Source organism: Sminthopsis crassicaudata, chromosome 2, assembly GCF_048593235.1.
Source record: "Sminthopsis crassicaudata isolate SCR6 chromosome 2, ASM4859323v1, whole genome shotgun sequence".
Classification (NCBI taxonomy): Eukaryota; Metazoa; Chordata; class Mammalia; order Dasyuromorphia; family Dasyuridae; genus Sminthopsis; species Sminthopsis crassicaudata.
Window position 1 is genome coordinate 554,635,893 of NC_133618.1, and position 26,823 is coordinate 554,662,715.

Genomic DNA, 26,823 nt, shown 5'->3' on the forward strand with positions numbered 1-26,823 from the left:
CCTCCCTTTTTGTCTGTTTGGTCAGAACTCCTTATCTTCTTTTTTTAATATAATATTAATAAAGAGAATATCTGTTTAAGAAAGAAGCATTTTCTATTCTCTCTCTGTTTTTTTCTTTCTCTCTCACATATACATATATCTAATCTATTCAGAAATATTTATTTTTATATGTTAATTTTTTTCTTAAATTCAGTAGTCTATGTTAAAAAAAAAAAAAAAGGAAAATTGGGTTGAAGAACCCAAGTCACAATTCTCACCTTTCTTCTCTCAGCTCTATATTATTTAGGAAATTGTCCCTTTCCCCCTTCAAAGTTTTAACAATGAACCACTGAAACTAAAAACTTTCCATGCCAAAAACTGACCCTATCACTTTCCATTAGAAACAGATCCTTCCTTACCAGTTTCTCCTTTGCCATGAAGTATTCCAGTTTCTTCCAACCACATTATCCCCCACAATCCCAAACAAATACATAAATAAATATTCTACTTCAAACCAAACTATGGAGTTTTGTTTCTTCTTTTTCATTTCACCCCCAAATCTAAGTGGTCATCATGCCATTATCATTTTGCATTTTTTACCACCTACCTTAGAATAATAGCACTCATATCTAAAAGAGAATTTAGGCATCATTCAACCCAATGATAATAAAACTCAAAAAAGAGGCAGAGTGACTAAAGCTTATATATGATCTCTATGGGGCACAGATTGTTCTATCACATTAAGATCATCTCTATTATATTTTTTATTTTGTTAAATATTTATCAATTATATTTTAATAATAAGACTGTTGGGCTGCATATTTGACAACTGCAATCCAGTCCAATCACATTATCTTACAGATTAGGTACCTAAAAGTTAGAGAAGTCAAGTGACTTGTTAGGGCACCCAAAAAGTAAATATGAGTCCAAATTTAAAATCAACTTCCTTGAACCCTAAATCAGCATGTGATCATTTTCAATTTGATAACAATTCTCTTATTTCCTATGATCTTTCAAGGAAATTTGATAGTGATTCATCAATGATATCTGCCATTTTCCCCATAAATTTATTGTGTAGTTTCTGGACCTTATTACTTGAACTCATTAAAAGGAGCTCTGATTATACTAACTTTTTGTGGGTAATTTATTTTTGGTTGTAAACCTATATCTTTTACCTTTTAGAACAACATATATATTCTCCATTTCTTTATAGTTGTTGTTCAGTTGTTTGCAGTTATATCTGACTCTATGTGACCCCATTTTCAAAGATCCTGGAGCAGTTTGCTATTTCCTTCTCCAGTCCATTTAATAGATGAAGAAACTGAGACAAACAAGGTGAAGTGACTTGCTCAAGGTCACACAGCTTATAACTATCTGATACCAGATTTGAACAGATAGAAATGACTCTTCTCAATACTATGTCTGGTGCTCTATACATCATTCCATCTAGTTGTCTTTTTTTTTCTTAATAGCAGCAATTGCTAAATCTTATGAGATCTTGGCTATGATGCCTCAGAGAATGATATATTATTTAAGAACTGACCAGAAAAGGAAGTGGGCTAATCATGTAGTTAGAGAGTATTAGAAGATAAATGGATGGTCTGTTTGCTTCATTGATATTTATTCAATGTCAAGAGATTCAGAAGAAGGCCTTTAGAATGTTAGATCAATCCTCTGTAAATGATGTATGAAAGGCCATATATAAGAACAAAACAGGATGAGAAGGCTTGAAGTACATATATGGATGAAATAAAATATTACTTTCTAGTTTGAGGAAGATTCTTCTTGATAGGAAAGAATTAAAAAAAAATAGAAGTTAAATAAAGGACAAGAAATTCTCCTCCTCATCACCTTTTATTATTTCATACACTGTAAAAGTACTCTAATGCTCTTTTGATTTTTCTTTTTTCTGATACATTTGTCTACTAAAACACCTTTTGTTACAATACTCTTGACGAATCTTTTTGTTCATCTTGAAGGTTCCTCATACTGTGTGCATTTGTATATAGGTATTTGAGGCTGTAGATTTTATTACTTGCTCTTGAAATTGTACTTTACTTTGTCTGTGAAAATTTCTGGGCTTCTTTACTACTATCTTCCTACCCCCTCTTGTTTTGTAATTATGCAGTATCTAATTTGATAGATCCATATAAGTGGTTTTCTCTTTCCTCCTTTTTAGTATACATATCGTTTGTTTAGCTTTGCAAAGCTCCAAGAAAATGCTTTCTTTTTATCTCTTGTTACATAAATTCTACATTGAAAGCTAAGCCACTGGAGTGTATTTGTGTGTGTATGTATAGATGTAGCAGAAAATAGAATCTTTATATATATATATATATATATATATATATATATATATATATATATATATATATATATATATATATATATATACACACACATATATATATATAAATAAACATATATATATATATATTTTTTTAATTTTAATTTTTTTTTTTGAAGAGGCAATTGGGTTCAATGACTTTCCCAGGGTCACACGGCCAGGATGTATTAACTGTCTGAGGTCAGACTTGAACTCAGGTCCTCCCAACTTCAAGGCTGGTGCTCTATCCACTGCACTGCCTAGCTGCCCCTCTAAGCTGATTTTACTTAAGAAAACAATAAGAAAAAAAAAGCAGAAAAGGAATATAAAACAAAACAAAACAAAACAAAACAAAGCAAAAATTATCAGGTGCCCAGCAGAAAATCAGGGAGGATTCAAAACATTTAACAACAAATTACCAGTTCAGGAAAGTATACATATTAGTAGAAGAAATTATATTCATGAGTGTTCATCTTTTCTTTACTTTTTTGTAAACTGTTCTTTTGTTCTCTGCTGTACACCTTTTTTATTTTATTATTTTTCCTCTTTCATACCCCCTACCATATCCAAGCAGATTATAGTTAGAAAGGATATGTTTATGGATACATATGTAGATATATACATACACATATCTTTACTGTCTTGAGAATAGAACCTACCTACAAGAAGTTACACTAAGTGTGTGTATATGTGTGTATGTATGTATGTATGTATGCATATATATGTGTATATATATATGTCTTTGTGTATACACATAGAATTTTCCCTTTCTTTCTCTGTCTTCTTTTGCTCCCTCTTGTCCTCTGCCATTCTTACTATGGCACACCCACCCCTTTGCCATATTACCAGCAGGAAATGGTACCAAACTGTTGCTTGGATAGAATACAAGTACATGAAACACATTTCTTGTGTTCTTAGCTTACAAATGCATTAATGTTCTTGGTATAGTCAAGAAGCATACAGAGGGAAGTTCTGTTGTTGAAACTGGGGGATAGAAGGGAGGAAGCTGACTAAAAATAAGAATTGTAACAATTACAGTAACACCACCTCTAGCAGCAGGAGTAGAAATGTTAGTCTGCCATTTCTGAATGTAGTGGAGCATATGGACAACTTGGGAGTGTTGTCATCAGCCCAGAAAAGAGGGAGCTGAGGTATCCTGCAATACTCATTGTTTTATCCCTTTTAGCCACAGTGTATCATTGTGATAGCATACCTGGACTTGTCAAAGAGAGTCTAGGGACCAAGACAGTTTTATACTTATCTTTAAGGCTAGGTACATACTATGCAAGATAACAGCTGACAAGGGGATTAAACCCATTCCCATCTCTTTTCTTTCTCTTTAATTATAATTGCCACTATTAAGCAAAATTAAAAACTACCATGATAGTTTTTCTGGGATTTTACAGTTTACAAAGTATTATTTTTCCAATAACACTGTGGTGGTTTTATACAATTGACCATCCTTTTATTTATTCAAATAAATTATGCTTAAGTCATTTATAAGCTAAATTAACTAATAATTGTGTTAGTAAATAATCATTAATCATATTAGTTAATAATCAATTAAATTAATGATTATTAATGCTATTTTATGGATAATTAGAACAGCAAATTCCAGCACCTCCATAATGAGTTAAAAGAGGTTTTTTTTTCTTCATAGTTTAACCTTGAAAGCTGACCTTGTTGGTAAGATTGCTGACTTATATGGAGGGGCATAAAAGATATGTGTGTGATCAGAAAAGACTATATTATATACAGTTTATATATTTATATACAGTTATGTAATAAGAATGAAACATTATAAAATGATAGCTCAAGTACTCACAAAATATTAAAAAAAATCATAGATCCTTTAGGAAGGATTCACCAAAAGAAATGGACAATAAATGACACAGAATACAAAAGCATAAGTGGGTTGTAATCAGCCTTGGAGAGAGTATTAACAATAACTAGATCCCATATCCACTCAACTATCAAAAGACATGCCATTTCATTTTGTGTATTTCCTTCACTGACATTGATTTTGGCCTTTTACACCTCAATAGATATGAAGTTAAAAGGGATTTTAGGAGCCATGTAGTCCATCCCCTTCATTTTATAGTTGAGAAAGCTGAGAGTCAGACAGATTAAGTGTTATCATTAGGTTCTAAACTCAGATCTTTCTTACTTCAAGTACAACTTTTTTTTTCAATTCTGCCAGTCTTTATGAGTTTCTGTGGTTAAAAATTTCACAACTTTTTGGGAAATAAAACTCTAAAATTTTAGTCTTTTTGATTCTCATAATATAGACATACTGTCCATTATTGAAAAAATGCAAAGCCTTTTTACTTCTGTGTTACCTGCCATAGTTTGTAAACTATTAAAATTAATTTTGAGAATTCAAAATCACCATCATGCTTTGAAGAGGATTTGGCATTGGGCTATTGTGGCCATATACATGTGCATGCTTTATAAATATATACACACACATATATATACCCACACAAACATATATAAGCATGCATACACATATATTAATAGGTATTGTATTATAGTGGAGAGAATGCTGGATTTATACCCAAAATGATCTGGATTCAAATTTTGTCTCTGATATTTATCAGCCATATGACTAACTCTCTTAAGTCTTATTTCTAAGTGATTAGATAATTAGAATCTGGCTTATAAAGAGACCATTCCTATGTAGAGGAAATCACAAATCCTTGACCTATTTTTATGTGTAAATATATGTATGCATAATAATATAAGTATGAATCAACTATATAATACTTTTGATATGATCATGCATATATGCACCTTTATAGGTATATATGCAAACATATATTTTTGAAAGGTAGAGATATATCTGTAATTTCTAGATGAATTACTCAATAATTCAAAAATATTTTTAAAGAAACCAAAACATAAACCAAAAGTAGAAATGTTCTTGTTGTATAGAAGTAATTCATTTCCTGAAAATCAGCAAGATAAAATTTCAATGAAAGAAAAAAACAGTATATATTATTTTCTTCTCTATGCTGCTTAACTTTTGGAGGTGAGGGATAAAATATTATTTTAAATATATATTAATAAAGATATATATATGTGTATTATATATATATCTTATATACATACATACAAACTACATGTGTATGTTTATATACACACAAGTTTCAGATTTAAAAGGTCCCTGTTTTTCAACATTCACACTCTTTATTCATTATCTTGTGCTAGACACTCTAGTGTCTGATTACATGTTATCACCTTCAGTAGGACAGCTGTGTCATTGTTAAAGGGTGTTAATCTTTAAGTATCTTCTCTAACACCTCCCAACAGCTAAAGTCAGGGTGGCCCTACTCATTCTAACTTTTGTGAACCTGACTTGTAAAAATTCCTTTTTAGCTTCCTATTCATTTCATAAATTTATTTCCTGCTGGAATTTGTATATCTACTTAGCAATACTGGATGATGGTCACCCTAGGATAGTTACTATTCACAACAATTCAAGTCCATCAAAAGTTATAGCTTCTGCTAGTGTCATTGTTACTATCAATATAATGGGAAAAGATTATAGCTTTAGTTCTTCAAGAATGCATATAACACATAGAAGTTCAATGAATTTAATCAAAATAAAATACTGATAGAGCAGAGGTATTTGTGTGGTGGACTATATTTCATATGTATGTATATATTCTAGATCTAATCCTCTTTCATATATGTGTATATATGTGTATGTATGTGTACATGTAAGTGTGTGTGTGTGTGTGTATCCTAGAAAAGTACTAACAGTGATTTACACATAGCTAGTAAACACTGAATAACTGTTGGAAATGCATGGATGTATGACAGAATACATAATAAATACATGAAAATATGCACACATCACACATTTACGTATATAATTGTACATGTTCTTTCATCCATCTATATTATCCCATATTTGTATACTCACAGATGCACATATGCATATACATAATTATGTGTATGTATTCTTTATCATTTAGCAGCTACTTTTTCTGCTAGCATTCAAGAGACTGACAAATCATTGTGTTAGGATTTTTCTAAGCACTGTGAAGGTAACAAAAGCAAGATCTTATAATTCAATTCAATATATACGTGCAATATAGAAATACTTTAAGATAGGATGTGAAAATTATCTGTGTAGTGTAAACTAAATGACATGAGGTTTCAGAGGAGGGCTAGATTACTTCTTGCTGATAACGGAAAGCAAGATGGTAGAGATGTAAGATGTGTTTTGAAAGATGAGTTGCATATCAATAGGCACAGATTCGAAGGAGAGTATCAGGCAGAAGGAATACCATAAACAAAGGAAATGTACAATGAGTATTTTGGGAACTGGGAAATAGTCCAGTAGGTTTTAAGCATATCATTTCTGTAAGGGAGTACTGAGCTATAGAGCTATAAATCAGGTAGGAGAGAGTTAGATTGCTTGGAGTCTTAAACATAGGCTATGAAGTTTGGACTTAATTTGTTTGGCAATAGGGAGCCATTCAGGATTTTTGATCAGGGAAAGAACATCTGGTAATAGTGTAAAGAATGGATTGTAAAGGCAGGAGATTGATGGCAGAGAGAGCATTTATTAGCATAGTGTGATATTCAAGGTGAAAGGGAGATGCTTGACTAAGGCAATGCTAGTGAAGACAGAAAAAAGATAGTGGGAGAGATATAACATATATTCAGAAAAATGAGGAAACATTATAGTATTATGTAACGTAGCATTATACAATGATATAAAAAGGTGCTAATTTGTATATTACAATTAGAAAAAAAACTATAGTACATAGGAATTTGCTAATTAAGTGATAGAGTTATAAGTACAAATGGAATAAGAGAAGGGGCAGATCAGTTTGAACTAGAATTATCAGAGAACAACAAAAAATGTGGGGCATTAACTGGGTTTTGATGTATGCTTTATTTTTTTAAAATAATGTTTTACTTTTTCCAAATACATGTAAAGAAAGTTTTCAAACATTCATTTTTGTAAAACATTGTGTTCTAAATTTTTCTTTCTTCCTTCCTTCCTTTCCCCCTCTCCAAGATAGCAAGCAATCTGGTATAGATTAAATATGTGCAATCCTTTAAAGCACATTTTCATATTTGTCATGTTGTGCAAGAAAAATCAGGCCAAAAAGGAGAAACCACAAGAAATAAAAACAAGCAAATAAACAAATAAAAAGGTGAAATTATTGTTCTTTAATCCATATTCAGACTCCATAGTTCTCTCCCTGGATGCAATTGACAATTTCCATGCCAAGTCTTTTGGAATTGCCTTTAATCATCTCATTATTGAGAAGATATCCTTTAAGTTTTCTAGCCTTTGTTTGTGATGAGTGATTCGTTGCCTTATGAGTCAACACTAATTTCTAAGAAGTTTTTTTTTCCCCATGGAACAAAGATTTTCCTCTTTGTAATTTCTACCTCAAGGAAAACAAATCTAATCCCAAATCTAAATGGACTTCCATGTTCTTAAGTCATTCTTCCTCCAAAAAAAATGTTCCTAGTTATTTCAACTAATGTAAATAAAACTTTAAGAGTACTTTTATTGCTCTAATCATTACTGTTTCTATAATGTGATACCCTGGACTGGATACTTTAAGTGGGATATGACTAGGCACACACACTATTATTAACTTCCTGTGATCTAAGATTCATTAACTTCTGCTTATTTTCTTTCTATTTTTTAAAAAAAGCTTCCTAACCTCAAAATATATGTAAAGATAGCCCCCAAAACCCACCCCTGCAAAACCTTATATTTCAAATCACCTTTCCCTCCCTTTTCCCCCACTTCCAGACAGCAGGAAATCCAATACATGCTGAATTTATGTAATTTCTCTATGCATACCTTCACAATCATCATGCTGTATAAAAAGAGTCAGATCAAAAAGAAAGAAAAAAAGCGAGTAAAATGCCAACAAAAAGGTGAAAATATCATGCTATTAATCCACATTCAGTGCCCACAGACCTTCTTCTGGGTGCAGATGGCTCTCTCCCTCACAAGTCCATTGGAATTGAATTGACTCATTTCATTGTTGAAAAGATCCATGCCCATAAGAACTGATCATCTTATAATCTTGTTGCTTGCTATGTACAATGTTCTCTTGGTTCTAGTCACTTCATTTAGCATCAGTTCTCTCCAGGCCTTTCTAAAATCATCCTGCTGATTGATTCTCATAGAATAACAATATTCCATAACATTCATGTACCATAACCCATTCAATCATTCTCCATCTGAAGGGCATCCACTTAGTCCCTAGTTCCCTGCCACCACAAAAAGAGCTGTTACAAAAATTCCTGCACATGTGCATCTCCCTCTCTTTCTTAGGATCTATTTGGGATTCAGGCCTGCTGGAACAAAGGATATGAACAGCCTGACGGCCCCTTGGGCATAATTCCAAACTGCTCCCCAAAATGGCTAGATAAGTCCCCAACTACACCAACAATGTATTGGTATCCCAGCTCTCCCATATTCCCTCCAACACCCATAACTATGTTTTTTTTTGTCATCTTAGCCAATCTGAAAATTGTATATCTCAAAATTATCTCAATTTGCATTTCTTTGATCAATAGCAATTTAGAGCATTTCTTTTTTTTTTCTTTATTTTATTTTTTCTTTTTTCCCCCTGAGGCTGGGGTTAAGTGACTTGCCCAGGGTCACACAACTAGGAAGTGTTAAGTGTCTGAGATCAGATTTGAACTCAGGTCCTCCTGAATTCAAGGCTGGTGCTCTATCCACTGTGCCACCTAGCTGCCCCAGAGCATTTCTTCACATGACAAGAAATAGTTCCAATTTCATCTGAAAATTCTATTCATATTCTCTGACCATTTGTCAACTAAAAAATGGCTTGTTTTCTTATAAATTTGAGTTGTTTATCTGTATATTTTAGAAATGAGACCCTCATCAGAACCCTTGGATATAAAAAGTTTTCCACAGTTTTCTGCTTTCCTTCCAATCCTGTCTACATTGGCTTTATAGAAAAACTGTTTATTTTCTTTCTTGACTATTCTGCCATTTTGTTGAATCATGGTGTTCACAAAATCCTTAATTCCTTTTCATATGAACTGTTCTTTAGTCATACTTCCTCCATTTACTACCTGAAAAGTTGAATTTTTGAATTAAATTGTTTAGGAATTTTATTATTAATAAATTTTATCATGTTAGAGTCAGCCTATTTAGATATTTTAAATATTATATTTTAGCTATCCTTTACATTTGATAAGTATGTCTTGCATACCTTCATCCAAATCAATAAAAATATTAAAATAAGAGCTCTGATATTCAAATAGACACTTATAAATGGTGACACTGATACATTATTTAAAAGTTTTTGACTCTTTATTCATACAGTTCTCAATAAAATTAATTACAATCGCCACTTCGTTCATATCTGTCCATCTTGACATAAGGACTTCATGAGGAAGCTTGTTAAATTTTTAAATAAAATCTAGCTATATTGTCTATGTACTTATGCTGATCTAATAGTGAATTAATATTGTCAAACACAAAATAGAAGAACCATAGAAAATTATGCTATTGAAAGTAAGGGTCTATAATTAGGCTTGAATGGCGAAATAATGTGATTGTAAGAGAATCTTATATCTGACATCAGTGTATGAAAGGGATAGGAGTGGAGAGATGGTAAAAGTAGGATTAAAAAATTATGATGTGGCCCATCCAGATAATTTCTAGAATTTCCCAGTATCAAGTGTGTTTTCTTATCCAAATAGAAATATTCACAGTTGTATAATAACAGTTTTCTTCCTCTACTAAGAGAACAGTTAAAAGACCAAGAAGAATTACTATAAAAGAAAAAAAAAGCTAAGTAGTATGCAACATTTATTCTGTCAGATTTAGCGGGGGATCCTGGTGATAGTCCATACACAGAAACCCTAGGAAAGAGAAATCACACTGAATGTGAGAAGGAAGAAGCTGAAGAATAGATGCTGAAAAGGTATGAGAAACACCATATGCTGCTGGACCTTCTAAGGAAAAGCAACAAACAACAACAAAAAACTAACCCAAAGATATGGATGGTCATTTTATTAAGCTTACTTTGGACTATTGTGTTTGAGCTTCTTTTTAACATTTTGAATTAGAAACAATAGAATCAAATAAGAAATAGTTTTCATTTCATTTCTAAGTATATACTTTTTGGAGAAACATCATGGCACAGCTAATAAAGAGTTGGTTTTAAAATCAAAGTGACCAAGGTTTAAATTCTGTCTCTGTCTATTTTGGCTATGTGATCTTAGGCAAGTCACTTCCCAGTGCCCTCATGCCTTTTTAAATTCTATTAAGATGCTAGATAGTTGTACATGGATTGAGGAAATTTCTCATAAGAAAGCCATACCAACAGAATCACAGGCTCTCCCTTAATCTCACAAAAAGAAAAGAAAAATACCTTTGAAAGTAGAACTATCTACAGTGCAAGTGAGCCACTAAGGAAAGGGAAGAAGACAGAGAGAACACATTGACTCCTAAGTTGTACAGGATAGTCCTTAGGGTCTTGGGGAATTATATAGCAGGACATATTACATATTGTTAAATCTACCCAAGTGAAGAGGTGAGTGTATCTGAAGTAGCATCATGACAAGAAGAGAGTATAGATGAAAGAAAATGAAAATTTTCTTCTCAAGCAGTTACTTTTCTATGATAATCAATTTAATGAATAACTAGGCTTATAAGACAAAAAATTCTAGGCAAATAGAATTTCTCCAGATAGGAGTATGTACTTATGTATAGAATGAGAAGAAATAGGAAGGAAAGATGTTCAAACATTCAGATAATAAATTGGAAGAATAAAAGATAAGTTAACAATTACTCCTCAAAATGGGTTTTCTAGCCCAGAAGCAACTTAGCAGCATTAGATGTATTTCAAAAGTCTAAGTGCAGATAAACCATAGCTTTACATATAACAGAATGTGCTTTATCAAGATATTACATACACTTACTTTAATATGTCTGTTCCTTTAAACTTCAACAGTTTGAAAGTGCCCTAGATCTTTTGGGATATCCCACATTGTCTGATGCAATATTTGCATGGCATTTCTGAATTATTTTATGAATCAATCTGATAACTGATTTGTGTTTTGTATATTGTGGTGTTTAAATATTCACTAAATAAAGTCATTATATCAGCACAAGAAATATAGTCATGATGAGGTAGGGTCTTGAAATAGAAGACTGATAATTATTGTTTGTAGCTTAAATGGGAATGACTATCTCAGGGATGTGTGCTTTCAGATTTTTAACTCTTTCAGAAAGGCTATTCATGCTACAAAAGAGGGTGTAGCAGGGAATTTGATAGACACAAAGGAACTAACATCAACAATTATATATTAAGTGCCCAAAGAATGCCCCCTGCTTTGCTAAGTGCTGTGATTGCACAAAAAAGAATACTTGTCCTCAAGGATATTTAGACCATGTTGGAGCAATAAGATTTATGAACAAGATGTGAAAAGAGAATAATATAAGAAATTATATAATCAACTTCTAAATTGTGCCATAAATAATAAGTATGATAAGAGTAATTGGCACACTTTAAATGCAATATATTTAAACTTTATATTTAATTTAAATCAGATATAGGCAAATATGTATATTATCCCTTTTGCAAAAGGATTCTTCAAGAGTAGCACTCTGTTCTAAAACTTGAGAATGTTAGTGGGTTTTAAAAAAAATCACTAGCTACATCTGCTTTCTGTGGCTGCTGCTGGCATAGTCTTAGCTCCTTATGCCTGTGTTCACCATAAAAAGGTACTGAATCACAGTTGAGAGTCTGCCTGATCTAAATTCTAAATATCATCCTAATCTATAGTCTATTTCACTATGGAAATGTTGAATGTTGAATTGAGCCTGTTGAGTATAGAATACAATTATATATATGCAAATACTGAAAACTAGCAAGTGAAAGGAAAATTTTTAGGTGTTTCTGTTTTTTAGCAGGGACTTGTTTGAAGCTTCTCCTGATATTTTAAATAGTTTATGAACCAATAGTTGATTCTATAATGCCACCCCCCAAAAGTAATAGAGCCTACAAATTTGAATAGCTGTTTGTTTTCTCTATCTATAAAAAACCCCCCAAAACAAAACAAAAAACCCCAATATTTTGGACATTTTAATGCAAAGAAAAAGTAGTGTGAGATGTTATCTCCTTAGGAGAGCTATATCTTTTCCTAGAACTACTATTTGCTTGTAAACTTAAGTCAAAGAGTGAAATAATTATCTTAACCCAGTTTGAAAAAAAATAATTCTTACCTTGAATTATCTGGAGGAATTTAGGTTTCTTCTACCCCCTCTCTTTCCTTCCTTCCTTCCTTCCTTCCTTCCTTCCTTCCTTCCTTCCTTCCTTCCTTCCTTCCTTCCTTCCTTCCTTCCTTCCTTCCTTCCTTCCTTCCTTCCTTCCTTCCTTCCTTCCTTCCTTCCTTCCTTCCTTCCTTCCTTCCTTCCTTCCTTCCTTCCTTCCTTCCTTCCTTTCCTTTCCTTTATCCTTTTTCTTTCTTTCATTCATTCTTTTTCTCTCTCTCTCCTTTCTCTCTCCCTCTCAAATTAGATAAAAAAACTAGATAAAAATAGTTTAGTATTTAAGTATTTCTACATACTTTACATATAATTAGGTTTAGTTGAAAGTTGGGACAGATTCCATGGGTCTTCTACCAAATATGATCCAAGTTTTATCTGAGTGGGTGATGAAAGGGCAATAAAAGTCAAGGCAGGATCCCTTGATAGATGGGAGTAGAATTTTTAGTTCAACCCGAATACTTTATATAATTATATAATATATATATATATATATATATATATATATATATATATATATATATATATATATATATATATATATATATATGTATATATATAATATACTTTTTATAATTTTCAATCTTTGTATATCTTTAGGATCAAACCTCAACAAAAAACAACTAACTGGAAACAATAAAAAATTATTTCTCTTGAGACTCCTGTCAACTGATTCAGTAAGTGGGTATGTAGAAAAGTTAACAGCTGGGTTTGCACAAGGTCAAGGTGTGTGTGTGTGTGTGTGTGTGTGTGTGTGTGTGTGTGTGTGTGTGTGTATCTGTATTTATTGGAATAAAAGTATATCTTAACTGAATGGACTTGAAAACACACTTACTTCCACTCTCACAGTATTCTCTCAGGTACATTTTTGTGAAGCATTGCCATCCAGTGGTTGCTCAGGCTTATCAAAAGGTTATGGCTTTCCCTTGGGTACCACACAAGGTGAAATAATTCCTAAATAGTCTCCCTGTCTCTAGTAGGCTACATCTTTAATTCACAGGGATGGGAACACTGTTGTAGTGCTTTCATTTAACTCTCTTAAAATATTGTTAAGTCAGAATGTGTATCTTAAGCACAAGACATAAATATACATTAAGCAGATCCCTTTTTATGGGAAATACAATTTAGGAGTCAAAAAATTAGGGTAAATGGATTTGCCTCTAGGAAAAACCTGTGAATTTGCAGAACATAATTTGCCACAAAACAGTAGGGGTTTCCTATAAAAATGATGCTTTTTTCCCATGCATTTGGGAAATTAGACAGGCATATTCCCTACCCTGTAGAAATCTATTCTCTGTACTATGTATTGTATAGAAACAGTAACATGGATTATTGGAAAGCAGTATTCGGTAAAATTGAAGACTTTGAAAGAATATTCACAGAATTTAAAGACCTGGCTGCTATAAAATGATAGCTATAATTATTATAATATTAATAATTATTGTTATTCATCTAAATAATTCCCAGGGTGCTTGTGAGAATCAAAAGTCTAGCACATAGTTGGTAGTGAACAAATGCTTGTTTCCTCCCTCCAAATAGGATATTTGGAAGATGGGAAAGACTCTTAAAAGTTTATAATCTGAAAATATAGATAATCTCTTAGTCACCTATTCTTACAATTTCATGGAGAAATCCTAGGTCTTACTCATGTACTCTTCTATCCTTAAATGACAACCTATTTCACTAAAGGCTTAGGAATGATGGGCAAAATTGCAAATAAAGACAAAATATAATCTCTAGTTACATTTTCTTAATATATTCCATTGTTTTAAGATGTTTTCTTTATAGGGTGAAAGCTAGTGGAGAAGGGAGATAGTTTATTTGAAAACTGTAATAATATGAGAGAGAAGACTATATAATGCAACGCTGGGGAATCACAGAGAATTGTAAGCTCTTGATTTGGAAATGCTCTTAGAGGTCAACCTATCTAAAAGCAATAAATGGGCAAGAATCTCCTTTCCAATATCATATTCCTGACAACTGATTATTTAGCCATCACTTAAAGACTTCTAGTGAGAAGGGAATTCCATAGAATGATTTTTGGAAGTAGTCAATTCTACTTTTTTAGCTGGTATTAATAAAACATTTATAAAGTACTTTATATAAATCTAATCATTCATTTCTCCTAACAATCTTGTGAAATAGGTATGATGGTTATAATCTACATTTCACAGATGCAGAGACTGAAACTCAGAAGGCTTAAGTGATATACTCATGGTAACAAAATATCAGCATTGATATTTGAACTCTTATCTCTCTTTATCTATGGGGACAAAACTTGAGCTTCAACTACAGGTATTTACTAAACAGAGAAAAATGACTGTGACATGATTCAGTTCCTCTTTAGCCACTGTACTTTAGTACACTGTACTAGATCATACCAGATTTTTAATCTCTGGAAGTGTGAACACAGCTCAGTCAACTCATTCACTGTTTCAGATTTACTGGAGGACAGCTGGAGTTTCCCAAAGTTTCCAGTTACCTGCAGAACTCAGCCCTGTACCATCTTCAGTGCTGGATATTTTAGTCATATATATGATTCCCATTCTGTAGTACAAATGCCAATCAGCTGTAACAAAGCCCAGTGGGCACTGACAGCAACAGGTGTCTCATTAAACATCTCTCAACCTCTCAGGCATGCACATTGACAAGGAGCAAACTCACACTCAATCACCCGCTTAATCACAGCCAAACTCTATTAACAAGTCATACTAATTACTAACTTCTAACAATTTCTCAGGTTTGGAGGCAAAATACCTTTTTCCCTCCTTTTAAATGAAAACTAACTTGTGATACTCTAGAGCTGGTCATAATGAGGTTCTTTTAAAAAGAGAGGGGGTGGTTAGAAAAAAAATTAGAATATCTTTGTGGCTATGGGTTCTAAAAGAAAGGATGTGCAATGTATTGTGTTTGTTTTAATTTTGTATCTGCTGTGTTGCCCACAAGGGTCCAATTAGCTTGTTACAGATGCTTGTATCATTCCTATCCTCTTGTCTTTTTTTTTTTCCAAGGAGGGGTAAACTTCTATAGCACAGATTGCTGGCCTGCAGGCATCCAAAGATCAACAACTCGTTTTCTGTGATATCAACCCCCTGTGAAACATCTAGCATTATTTGCAGAATTCATAATGCACAGGGTAAAACAGATAGGTGGCCTAACTGGGTTTGGGAATGGTTGTGTACTTTTAAAAATGCCCTGAAGGGAGAAATTCTTTGGATGAGAGCAACCTTGTTGCCTGCTTTTTGGCCATGCACTTTCCATTAGTGCCTTTTTATCTCTTCTAGAATAGAAAATACTGTTGAGAATTTGAAGTATAAAATGGAAACATCCTCCATCAACCCAATTACTGATTATTTTTTGCCCCTTCTAGAAAGATTTCTGTCAAATACGTGACCTCATCTACAGCCTGAGGTCAATGTGATTACAAACAGCTTATAAATAACATTAATGACGAGAATTACAATTTGGAAAAATATTTATTAGAAAAATAAAGTGAAGCTTTTTCCATGCTGACATTTTGACTCAAACTTCTTCATTGCAGACTTAGTCTGTAATCAAACAATTCAAATATTGGGAATCATGGACATGTTCTGAAAATTGTATTAGTAAAATGTTATTAAAATATACAGTTATAGCCTATTAAAAAGAGTTAGCCTAAAAAGGGTGAACTTACCACAATGAGGAAGAAATTAAAGTAATAATTAAGAGCCAGTTTGCCCAACTGTATTATCAAATCTGATAATCTGATTGAAAAATATAAATTACCCCAATTAGCATAAGAGGAAACAAATTACTTAATAGTCCCATTTTAGAAAAAAAAAAGTGGACAATCCATCAATGAGCTCCCTAAGAAAAAAAGATCTTAAGGGCCCTATGGATTTACAAGTGAGTTCTACCAAACATTTAAAGAATAATTAATTTCAATCCTATGTCAATTATTTGGAAAAGTAGATAAAGAAGGATTCCTATCAAATTCTTTCTATGATATAAATGTGACACTCTTAACTAAACCCGGAAGAGCCAAAACAGAGAAAGAAAATTATAGACCTATCTCCGTAAATAATATTTTAAAATAAGGTAAAAAATTTAAATGAAACATTAGCAAAGAGATTATGACTTATCAGCAAGATAATACACTTTGACCAAGTAGGATTTATACTAAGAATGCAGGGCTGGTTCAATATCAGGAAAACTATTACCATAAATGACCATGTCAATAACAAAACCAACAGAAATTATATGATAATCTCAATAGATGAAGAAAAAAGCTTTAACAAAATACAGCATCCATTCCTATTTAAAACACTAAAGAGCATAAGAATAAAGGGAATTTTCCTTAAAATGATAAGTAGCATCTTTCTAAAACCGCTATCAAACATTATTTGTAATGGGAAGAAGCTAGAGACACTACCAATAAGATCAGGAGTGAAACAAGGATGCCCATTATAACCAGTATTATTGTACTAGAAATGTTGGCTTTAACAATAAGAAAAGAAAAAGAAATTAAAGGAATTATAATAGGCAATGAGGAGATAAAACTATGCCTCTTTTGCAGATGATGTAAAATCATATTTTTATATATTTAGAGAATCCTCCAGAATCCTACTTGAAACAATTAACAGCTTTAGCAAAGTTGCAAGATATAAAATAAGCCACACAAATCATCAGCATTTCTATATATTACTGACAAAACCCAGTAGCAAAAGATAGAAAGAGAAATTCCATTTAAAATAACTGCAGACAAAATAAAATCTCGGATATCTATCTGCCAAGACAAACCCAGGAACTATATAAACAAAATTACAAAACACATTCACACAAAATAAAGTCAGATTTTAAAAATTGAAAAAATATCAATTGCTCTTGGGTAAGCAGAGCTAATATAATAAAATGACAATTCTACCTAAATTGGTTTGTTTGTACAGTGCCATACCGATCATATTGCCAAAACATTATTTTATAGAACTAGAAAAAATAATAAAAAATTTATCTGGAAGTACAAAAGATAAAGAATATAAAGAGCATTAATGAAGAAGATACAAACAATGGTGGCCTAACATACCTAAAACTCCATTAGGCAGCAGCAGTCATGAGAACTATTTGTTTCTGGGTAAAAAAGGGAGTGATGGATGGATTAGTGGAATAGGTGACGTATAAATGACACAATAATCAATGACAATAGTAATCTAGTATTTGGTAACTCCCCAAATTCCACTTTCTGGGATAAGAACTTACTATTTCACAAAAAAATTTCTGGGAAAACTAGAAAATATGTCAGAAACTCAGCCTAGACTTACATCTAACACCCCATAATAAAATAAATTCAAAATGGGTATGTGATTTGGGTATAAAGGGTAATAATTCCTAATTTTCTTATCATATTTTTGGAGAAGGGAGGAATTTCTGACCAAAGAAGAACTAGAGAACATTATGAAATGCAAAATGGACAACTTTGATTACATTAAATTAAAAAGTTTTTTCACAAACAAAACCAACACAGATGAGGGAACTACAAAATAAAGAGCTGAATTTTTTTTTTTACCAGCTTGTCTTTCCGATAAAACCTCATTTTTAAAGAACTGTGTCAAATTTATAAGAATACAAGTCATTCCTCAATTGATAGTCAAAGGATATAAACACTTTTCAGATGATAAAACGAAAATCATCTGTAGTCATATGAAAAAATACTCTCAATCACTATTGATTAGAGAAATGCAAATTAAAATAGGTAACAGTTCACAACTCTCAGATTGGCTAAGATGACAGAAAAAGATAATGATAAATGTTGGATGGGATATGGAAAAATTGGGACACTCATGCATTGCTGGTGAAACAAAATGATCCAATCATTTTGGAGAGCAAGTTGGAACTATACCCAAAGGCAATAAAACTGTGAATATCTTTGTCAGTAGGACCAGTATTGCGTCCATATTCTAAGGAAATTATAAAGGAGGGAAAGGACTCCCACATGTGCAAAAATGTTTGTAGCAGTTTTTTTTTCTGTGTGGCGAAGCGTTGGAAAATGAATAACTGCTCATCAATTGACTGAATAAATTATGGTATATGAAAATAATGGAATGTTACTGTTGTATAAAAAATGATGGACAAGCTAATTTTGAAAGGTCTGAAAAGATTTACTAGAACTGATGCTAAGAGAAACAAGTAGAACCAGAAATACATTGTTCACAGTAACAAAAAGAATGTGTATTGATCAACTATGAAAGACTTGGTTCTTCTCAGCAGTTCAGTAATGGAAGGCAATCCCAATAAATTTTGGATGGAAAAAATCCATTTCAGAGAAAGAAATATGGAGATTGAATGTTAATCAACACTTTCTTTTTCTTCTGTTTTTGTTCTTTTTTTCTTTCTCATGTTTTTCCCTTTTATATTGATTTTTCTCTCTTAACATGATTCATAAGCAACTGTGTTAAGAATGAACATATGGAAAAAATTAAACAAACAAAAAACAAAACAAAAGACTTATTAACCTTCTTTCTTAAAAAAAAAACATATCAAGGGCAGAACCAAGATGGCAGGGAGTAGATAGTCTGAGGTCTTTCTAGCTTCCCTCAGATCAGCACCAGATCAAGCCTCTGAATTTGTTTTGGAGTGTTAGGATCTACAAATATTTGGAGTATAACAAATTTCTAGTAGAAGATATTTTGGAAGAAATTCAGGAAAGATATGTCTTAATCAGGCAGCAGGGGAGATTATGATTAAAAAAAGGAAAGAAGAAAATCAAATTGTTAATATCAAAAACTAAAAGGGTCAACTTTCCCTCATGAAGGGGAAATTAAAGCAATAATTAGGAGTTATTTTGCCCAACTGTATGTCAATAAATCTAATAATCTTAAGTGTAATGGATGAATACTTACAAAAAATATATTGTTCAGATTAAGAGAGGAGGAAAATAATTACTTAAATAGTCCCACTATAGAAAAAAGAAATTGAACAAATTATTAATCACTTCCCTAAGAAAATAATTTCCGGGGCCACTTGGATTTACATGTGAATTCAACCAAACATTTAAAGAACAATTAACTCCAATACTATGCAAACTAATTGGAAAAATAGTGAAAAAAGGAGTCCTACCAAATTCCTTTTAAGACACAAATATGGTGCTGATACCTAAACCAGCTGGGGTCAAAAGAGAAAAAGAAAATTACAAACCAATTTCCCTCATGAATATTAATGCAAAAATCTTAAATAAAATATTAGCAAAGAAATTACTGTAAGTTATCACCAGGATACTACACTAGGATCAAATAGAATTTATACTAAGAATGCAGAGTTGTTCAATATTAGGAAAATTATTAGCATAATTGACTATATCAATAATCAAATTAACAGAAATCATGATTATCTCAACAGATGCAGAAAAAGCATTTGACAATATCTAACATCCATTGTTTTTAAAAACACTAGAAATATAGAAATAAATGGAGTTTTCCTTAAAATGATCACTAGCATTTATTTAAAACTATCAGTAAGCATCTTATTCAATGGGGATAAATGAGAACCATTCCCAATAAGATCCCCAATAAGGGGTGAAAAAAGGTTGCCTCCTATCACCATCAATATTCAATATTGTATTAGAAATGGTAGCTTTAGCAATAAGAGAAAAAAAAATCAAAGGAATTAAAGTAGGTAAAGTAAGTAATGAGGAAACCACATTATCACTCTTTTCAGATGATATGATAGTCGACTTAAAGAATCTCAGGGAATCAACTTAAAAAACTACTAGAAATAATTGCTAATTTTAGAAAAGTTGTTGGATACAAAATAAATGCATATAAATTATCAGTATTTTTATATGTTACCATAGAAGTCCAGTAGCAAATAATACAAAGAGAAATTCCATTTAAAATAATTTTAGTTAACATAAAATATTTGGGAGTCTCTCTGCCAAGGCAAAGTCAAGAATTATATGCACACAACTACAAAACACTTTCCACACAAATAAAGTCAGATCTAATCAATTGGAAGAATATCAAGTGCTCCTGGGTGGGCTGAGCTAATATAATAAAAATGACAATACTACCTAAATTAATGGACTTATTCAATGCAATAACCAATCAAACTCTTAAGAAATTATTTTATAGAACTAGAAAAAATAATAACAAAGTTCATCTGGAAAAATAAAAGGTCAAGAATTTCAAGGGAAATAATGAAAAAATGCAAATGAAAACTGTATTAGAAAATAGTGGTCATAGAAACCATTTGGTACTGACTAAGAAACAGAGTAGTTAATCAGTGGAATAGGTTAGATTCACAAGACACAATAGTCAATGATGATAGTAATCTAGTGTTTGATAAATCCAAAAATTGGCTTCTGTGAAAAGAATTCACTATTTGGCAAAAATTGATGGAAAAATTAGAAGTTAGTATGACAGAAATTAGGCATTGACCCATACCTAACACTCCATATCAAGATAAGGTTGAAATGAGTTAATGATTTAGACATAAAGAGTTATAAGCAAATTAGCAGAACAAAGATTGTCTACCTTTCACATCTGTGGAAAAGGAAGGAATTTGTGGCCAAAGAAGAACTAGAGTACATTATAGAATATAAAATGGATAATTTTGATTATATTAAAAAGGTTTTGTACGTCAAAATCAATGCATACAAAATTAGAAGGGAAGCAGTAAACTGAAAAAAAAATTGACATCCAAAAGTTCTGATAAAAACCTCATTTCTAAAATATATAGAGAATTGTCTCAAATTTATAATACAAATAATTTTCCAATTGATAAATGGACAAAGGATATAAACAGATGATTTTTCAGATGAATAAATTAAAACCAGTTCTAGTCATTTGAAAAAATGCTCTAATTTGCTATTGATCAATGAAATGCAAATTGAGACAATTCTGAGCTATCAGTACATCAGTACATCAGTAAATTATTGTGATCAAATACTATTGTGCTATGAGAAATCTTGAAGAGGGTGCTTTCAGAAGAATATGGAAGGCTTATTAATAATAAACTGATGCATATTCTCATAGGGCTAAAATGACAGGAAAAGATAATGATGAATGTTGGAGACGTGGGAAAACAATGACATGACATTGTTGGTGGAGTTGTGAACTGAGCCAATCATTCTGGAGAGCACTTTGGAAATATGACCAAGATAACCCAGAACCAAGCGAACACTGTATATAGCAACAACAAGATTATGTGATAATCAGTTCTTAGGATATGGCTCTTTTCAATAACGAGGTGATTCAGGCCAGTTCCAATGGTCTTGTGATGGAGAGTGCCATCTGTACCCAGTCAGAGGACTTTGGAGACTGAGTGTATTTGATCACAATAATTTATTACACTTATTCAGCAACTTTCCAGCTAATGGACATTCCCTTAATTTCCAATTATTTGGAAATTTGTCAACAGAAAAAGATGTGTTATAAATATTTTTGGATAAACATGTCACTTTTGCCTTTTTAAAAAATCTCTTTGGGATTTAGACCTAGTAGTGATATTGCTGAGTCAAAAGGTATGTAAAGGGTAGATATACAATTTTAAAGCCCTTTGGGTATAGTTTCAAATTGTTCTTCAGAATTATTGGTCTGGTTTAAAACTGATAAACAGTGTCCAGTTTTAGTGTCCAGTATTTCCACAACTTCTCCAACATTTGTCATTTTGCTTTTCTATTATGTTAACAAATGTGAGATGGAATTTCAGAGTTGTTTTAATTTTAATTTACCTAATTATGACTTATATTTTTATAAAATTAGCTCAACTCTAAAGTTAATTCACTTTGATTATATTTTGAAATCTGATCTTTTTAGTTTTTTTTGTTTTTGTTTTTAATCATATTAGCACTTGAATTTGATTTCTACTCTGATAAAGGAATGCCACAATTAAAATATTAAAATATTTGCTATAAAGTTAAAAAAATACATAGATAGAATGCCAATTAAATGATTACTATCTATCAGCTACTGTGCTAAATGGGAGAATTCAAAATAGAAACAGACAAAATAATTCATGCTTTTAAAGAGTTTATGTTCTGATGAGGGAATATAACATTTATAGGATAGCTTGGAAGGGCTGGAGAAGGAAGTAAGAACCAAGATATAATGTAAAATAGATCTGGTAGTAAATACCTTGAACAAATGTCTATAGAATAAGATCAGAGATATTTTGGTGTCTTGGGCTCTAGAGTTTGAGCCCAGGATTTTTGCTGGTGTGCAGTGGAGGTAATCTTATTAGAGTCATTATGGCATAGCAGGCCATATAAAATTCAAACTAGACATGTGAAATCAATGTTTTTTGTCTTTCATGACAGTGTAGAGAAAGAAATACCAAGTAATTATTTCCCCTCTCCATCCCCAACCTAGAAACTCTATTACTAATAGTGTTGGTTAGTAGGTAACATGGTAGAATTGAACCCAGAGTTTTAGATCCAGATTTTGGAGAACTTGAGTTCAAATTTAGTCTCAACAGAAAAGCTTGAAGAGACTTAATGAATTGATGCTATGTGAAGTGAGTAAGAATCAAAAGAACACTATATACATCAACAGGAAGATAATCAACTGTGATGGACTTGACTCTTTTCAACAATGAGGTGATTCAGCCCAATTCCAATAGACTTGTGATAGAGAACAATCTACATCTATAGAGGGAACGATGGAGACTGAATGTATATCCTAATATAGTATTTTAACGTTTTGTATGTATGTGTTGTTGTTTACTTGCTTTTTTCCCTTTTCATTTTTTTCATTTTTTGATCTGATTTTTCTTGTGCAGCACGATAAATGTGGAAATATGCATAGAAGAACTGCACATGTTTAACATATATTCGATTACTTCCTATCTAGGGGATTGGGGGCAGAAAGGAGGGAGAAAAATGTGGAACACAAGGTTTTGAAAAGGTGAATGTTGAAAACTATTTTTACATGTATTTTGAAAATAAAAAAAAAACTATTTTAGAAAAAAAAATGTAGCATCAGATTTTTCATAGTTGTATGATCCTGCATAATTCTCTCTCTCTCTCTCTCTCTCTCTCTCTCTCTCTCTCTCTCTCTCTCTCTCTCTCTCTCTCTCTCTCTTTCTGAGTTTCCTCATCTGTAAAATGAGAATCATATTCACATCTGCCTCCCAGGATTCTGAGAATAAAATTAAGATATTTGTATACCACTTTTCAAACCCTAAAATACTAGGAAGAGTGGTAGAACAGTATCCTTTTCTTCTTGTAACAAGTTCTTTGCACTTTGTTTAAGAAGACCATTACAGGAAGTTGGTGATGCCATGACACATACAAGTAAGTTGAATTTAAATGAGGGAGGGTTATGTATAATCACCAATCTTACTCTCTTATTTGGAGCCATCCAAATTCCATGGCAACATATAGATCAGGATAACAGGAGATAGCCCTGCAGACTGGTATTTTTAAGCTAAAATCTTTAATTGGTCTCTGTTTCACTGGATCAGTGTTTATTTAGTGATTAAGGCTAGCTAAGATTTCAAGTATAGTAAGCTAGGAAACTGGAATGTAAATACTAAATCAAGTTGTCTTCTAACTAAATACATTTCTGAATTTGATTAAATGTGAAATTAATAGCAATGAATATCAATATATTAACTTATATGTATATTATTTTTAATTAAGGATTACTAAGTACTTATGTATTATAGCCTCCTTTGGATGTAAATAAAATGGTCTCTATTGGACAAATATGCAAAAAGTAAATAAGGGATATAAACAGGATTGTTTCTTCCCTCCTTTCTGACTGGATTTTTTTGGTGATAATTCTCTTCCTTTGAATATTTGAGAAGAAGTTGACTTCTGGGTGGAATCAAGATGGCTGAATGAAGCCAGAAAGCTCCTCAAACTCTCCCAGTTTCCCCTCAAAAACTACATGAAATCAAGCCTCTGAACAGAGTCTGATGAAATGAAACCATTCTCCAGATCAAGACAGATTGGAAGGACTTCAAAAAAGGTCAGTCTCATGGGGGTGAAAGGGTTATTCAGCCCAGCTCAGAGAGAGTCTGGGAAGATAGTGAAAGGATCTTTATCAAAGCAGATTAGCCACTGAGGCCCTTGGTCCTGGCTCAATATTGGAATATACCAACAGGCAACCTCCAGTCCAGCTCAGAAGGCAAATTCTGGGAAACCAGGTTGTTTCCTGGAAAGAGCAGATAAAGATACAATCAAAACACCAAATACTAGGAGCTCTCCTATGCTGAAAGCCAAGGCTTAGACCTGCACAGGTAGCTTGGCATGTTGGTATGGCGCCCCCTTTACCCCAGGAGCAGAACTCTACCTAAAAGCAAAAAGAGAGAAAGAGAGAGAGAGAGAAAGAGAGAGAGAGAAATACCAAAAGAAAAGGAAAGAAAATGAGCAAGAAACAGAAAAAATCTTGACCATAGAAAGGTACTATGGGGATAGGGAAGACCAAAACACTACCTCAGATGAGGACAAAATGTCTAAAGAAGAAATCTCAAAGAGTGATATGAATTATTCTCAAGCTTAAAGAGGCATCTTAGAAGTGCTTATAAAAGATTAAAAGGCAAATAAGAGAGGTAGAAGAAAAAACATGAGAAAAGAAATGAGAGGTATGCAAGAGTCAACAGTTTGGGAAAGGAAGACAATTCCTTAAAAAATACAATTGGCCAGGGACTTCCCACACACATCTATCTAAGCTCCATTTTGCTCTCAGAATAATTTATTTCATGACAAGCCTTGGAATTAGTGCTTGACTGAAAAAAATCCACAAATAATTACCAACAGAAAATAACCTTGAAATTTGCCAGAAAAAGTCTGTTTTTGCTTGCAAGTGGGGATGGTTAGATCAGGTGCAGACTGAAGGAAGGCAGAAAGAATGTGGCAGGCAGTGAGAGTATGGAAAGCAGCTCACACTGAGCAGAACTAAGGGGGGGTGGAGTGTGATCTCAGCTGTTTTTGCGGGAGAACTTTACCACACTGTGACTACTTTGCCCTGGCAAAATGCCAGTAGATCATCAGAGAAGCTATAAACACATAGGGTAAAGACTATAACCCCAAAAAGCTAGGGTCTCTCAAGACTTGGCCATCCCCACCCAGAATAACTCAGCATGCTCTCAGAATCTCAGAGTCTTAGAGCACAGACACAGGACAGCCATTGATGTGCTGCTAGTGCCTCGCTACTGCCTTCCACAGTCTGCAGAGGAAGCCTGGTAATACCATCCAGCCCCCTCCCTCCAAAAAAGCAAACTGTATTTGCTTTTTTGTTTGTTTTTTCTTTGATTCTGACAAAATGAGAAAAAACGTAAAGTGGGCTTTAAGAAAAGATAGCTTCTATACAGGTAGAGAGCAGACTTTAAACCCTGAGGGGACTAAAAACAGACTATCCCCAGATGAATCCCCAAACAGGGATATGAGCTTGTCCCCAACACACAAAACTCTCACAGAAGAAATTAAAAAGACTCTTACAAGCGAGCTAGAAGAAAGAGAAACTTTCTAAGAGGGTCTGGATAAGTCATTTAAATAAATATAGACTGGATAAAGAAATCAAATCCCTGAAAAACAGAATTAGTGAATTGGAAAAAGAAATATAAATTGATGAAATGGAAAAAAAACTCCAAAGAACAAAACAACTCACTTAAAAACTCAATTGAATAATTACAAAAAAAATAAAAAAAGTGAGTGAAGAAAATAATTCATTAAAAAGCAGAATTGAACAAATGGAATTGAATGACTCAAGGAGACACCAAGAATCAGTCAAGCAAAACCAAAAAAATGAAACAATGGAAACAATGTCAAATACCTTCTGGGGAAAACAGCAGACCTGGAAAATAGATCCAGGGGAAACAATCTGAGAATTATTGGACTTCCTGAAAAATATGATGAAAAAAAGAGCCTGGACACTATTTTCCAGGAAATTATCAAAGAGAACTGCCCAGATGTTTTAGAAACAGAGGGTAAAATAGACAGACACTGAAAGAATTCATCGATCACCTACTGAAAGGGACTCTAAAATCAAAACTCCAAGAAATATTGTGGCTAAAATCCAGAACTATCAGACCAAGGAAAAACACTACAAACTGCTAGAAAAAAATCAATTCAAATATAGAGGAGCCATAATAAGTATTACTCAGGATCTAGCAGAATCCACATTAAAGGATCAAAGGGCTTGGAATATGTTATTCCAAAAGGCTAAGGAACTTGGTATGGAGCCAAGAATAACTTATCCAGCCAAAATGAGCATTTTTTTCCCAGGGAAGAAGACAAACATTCAATGGA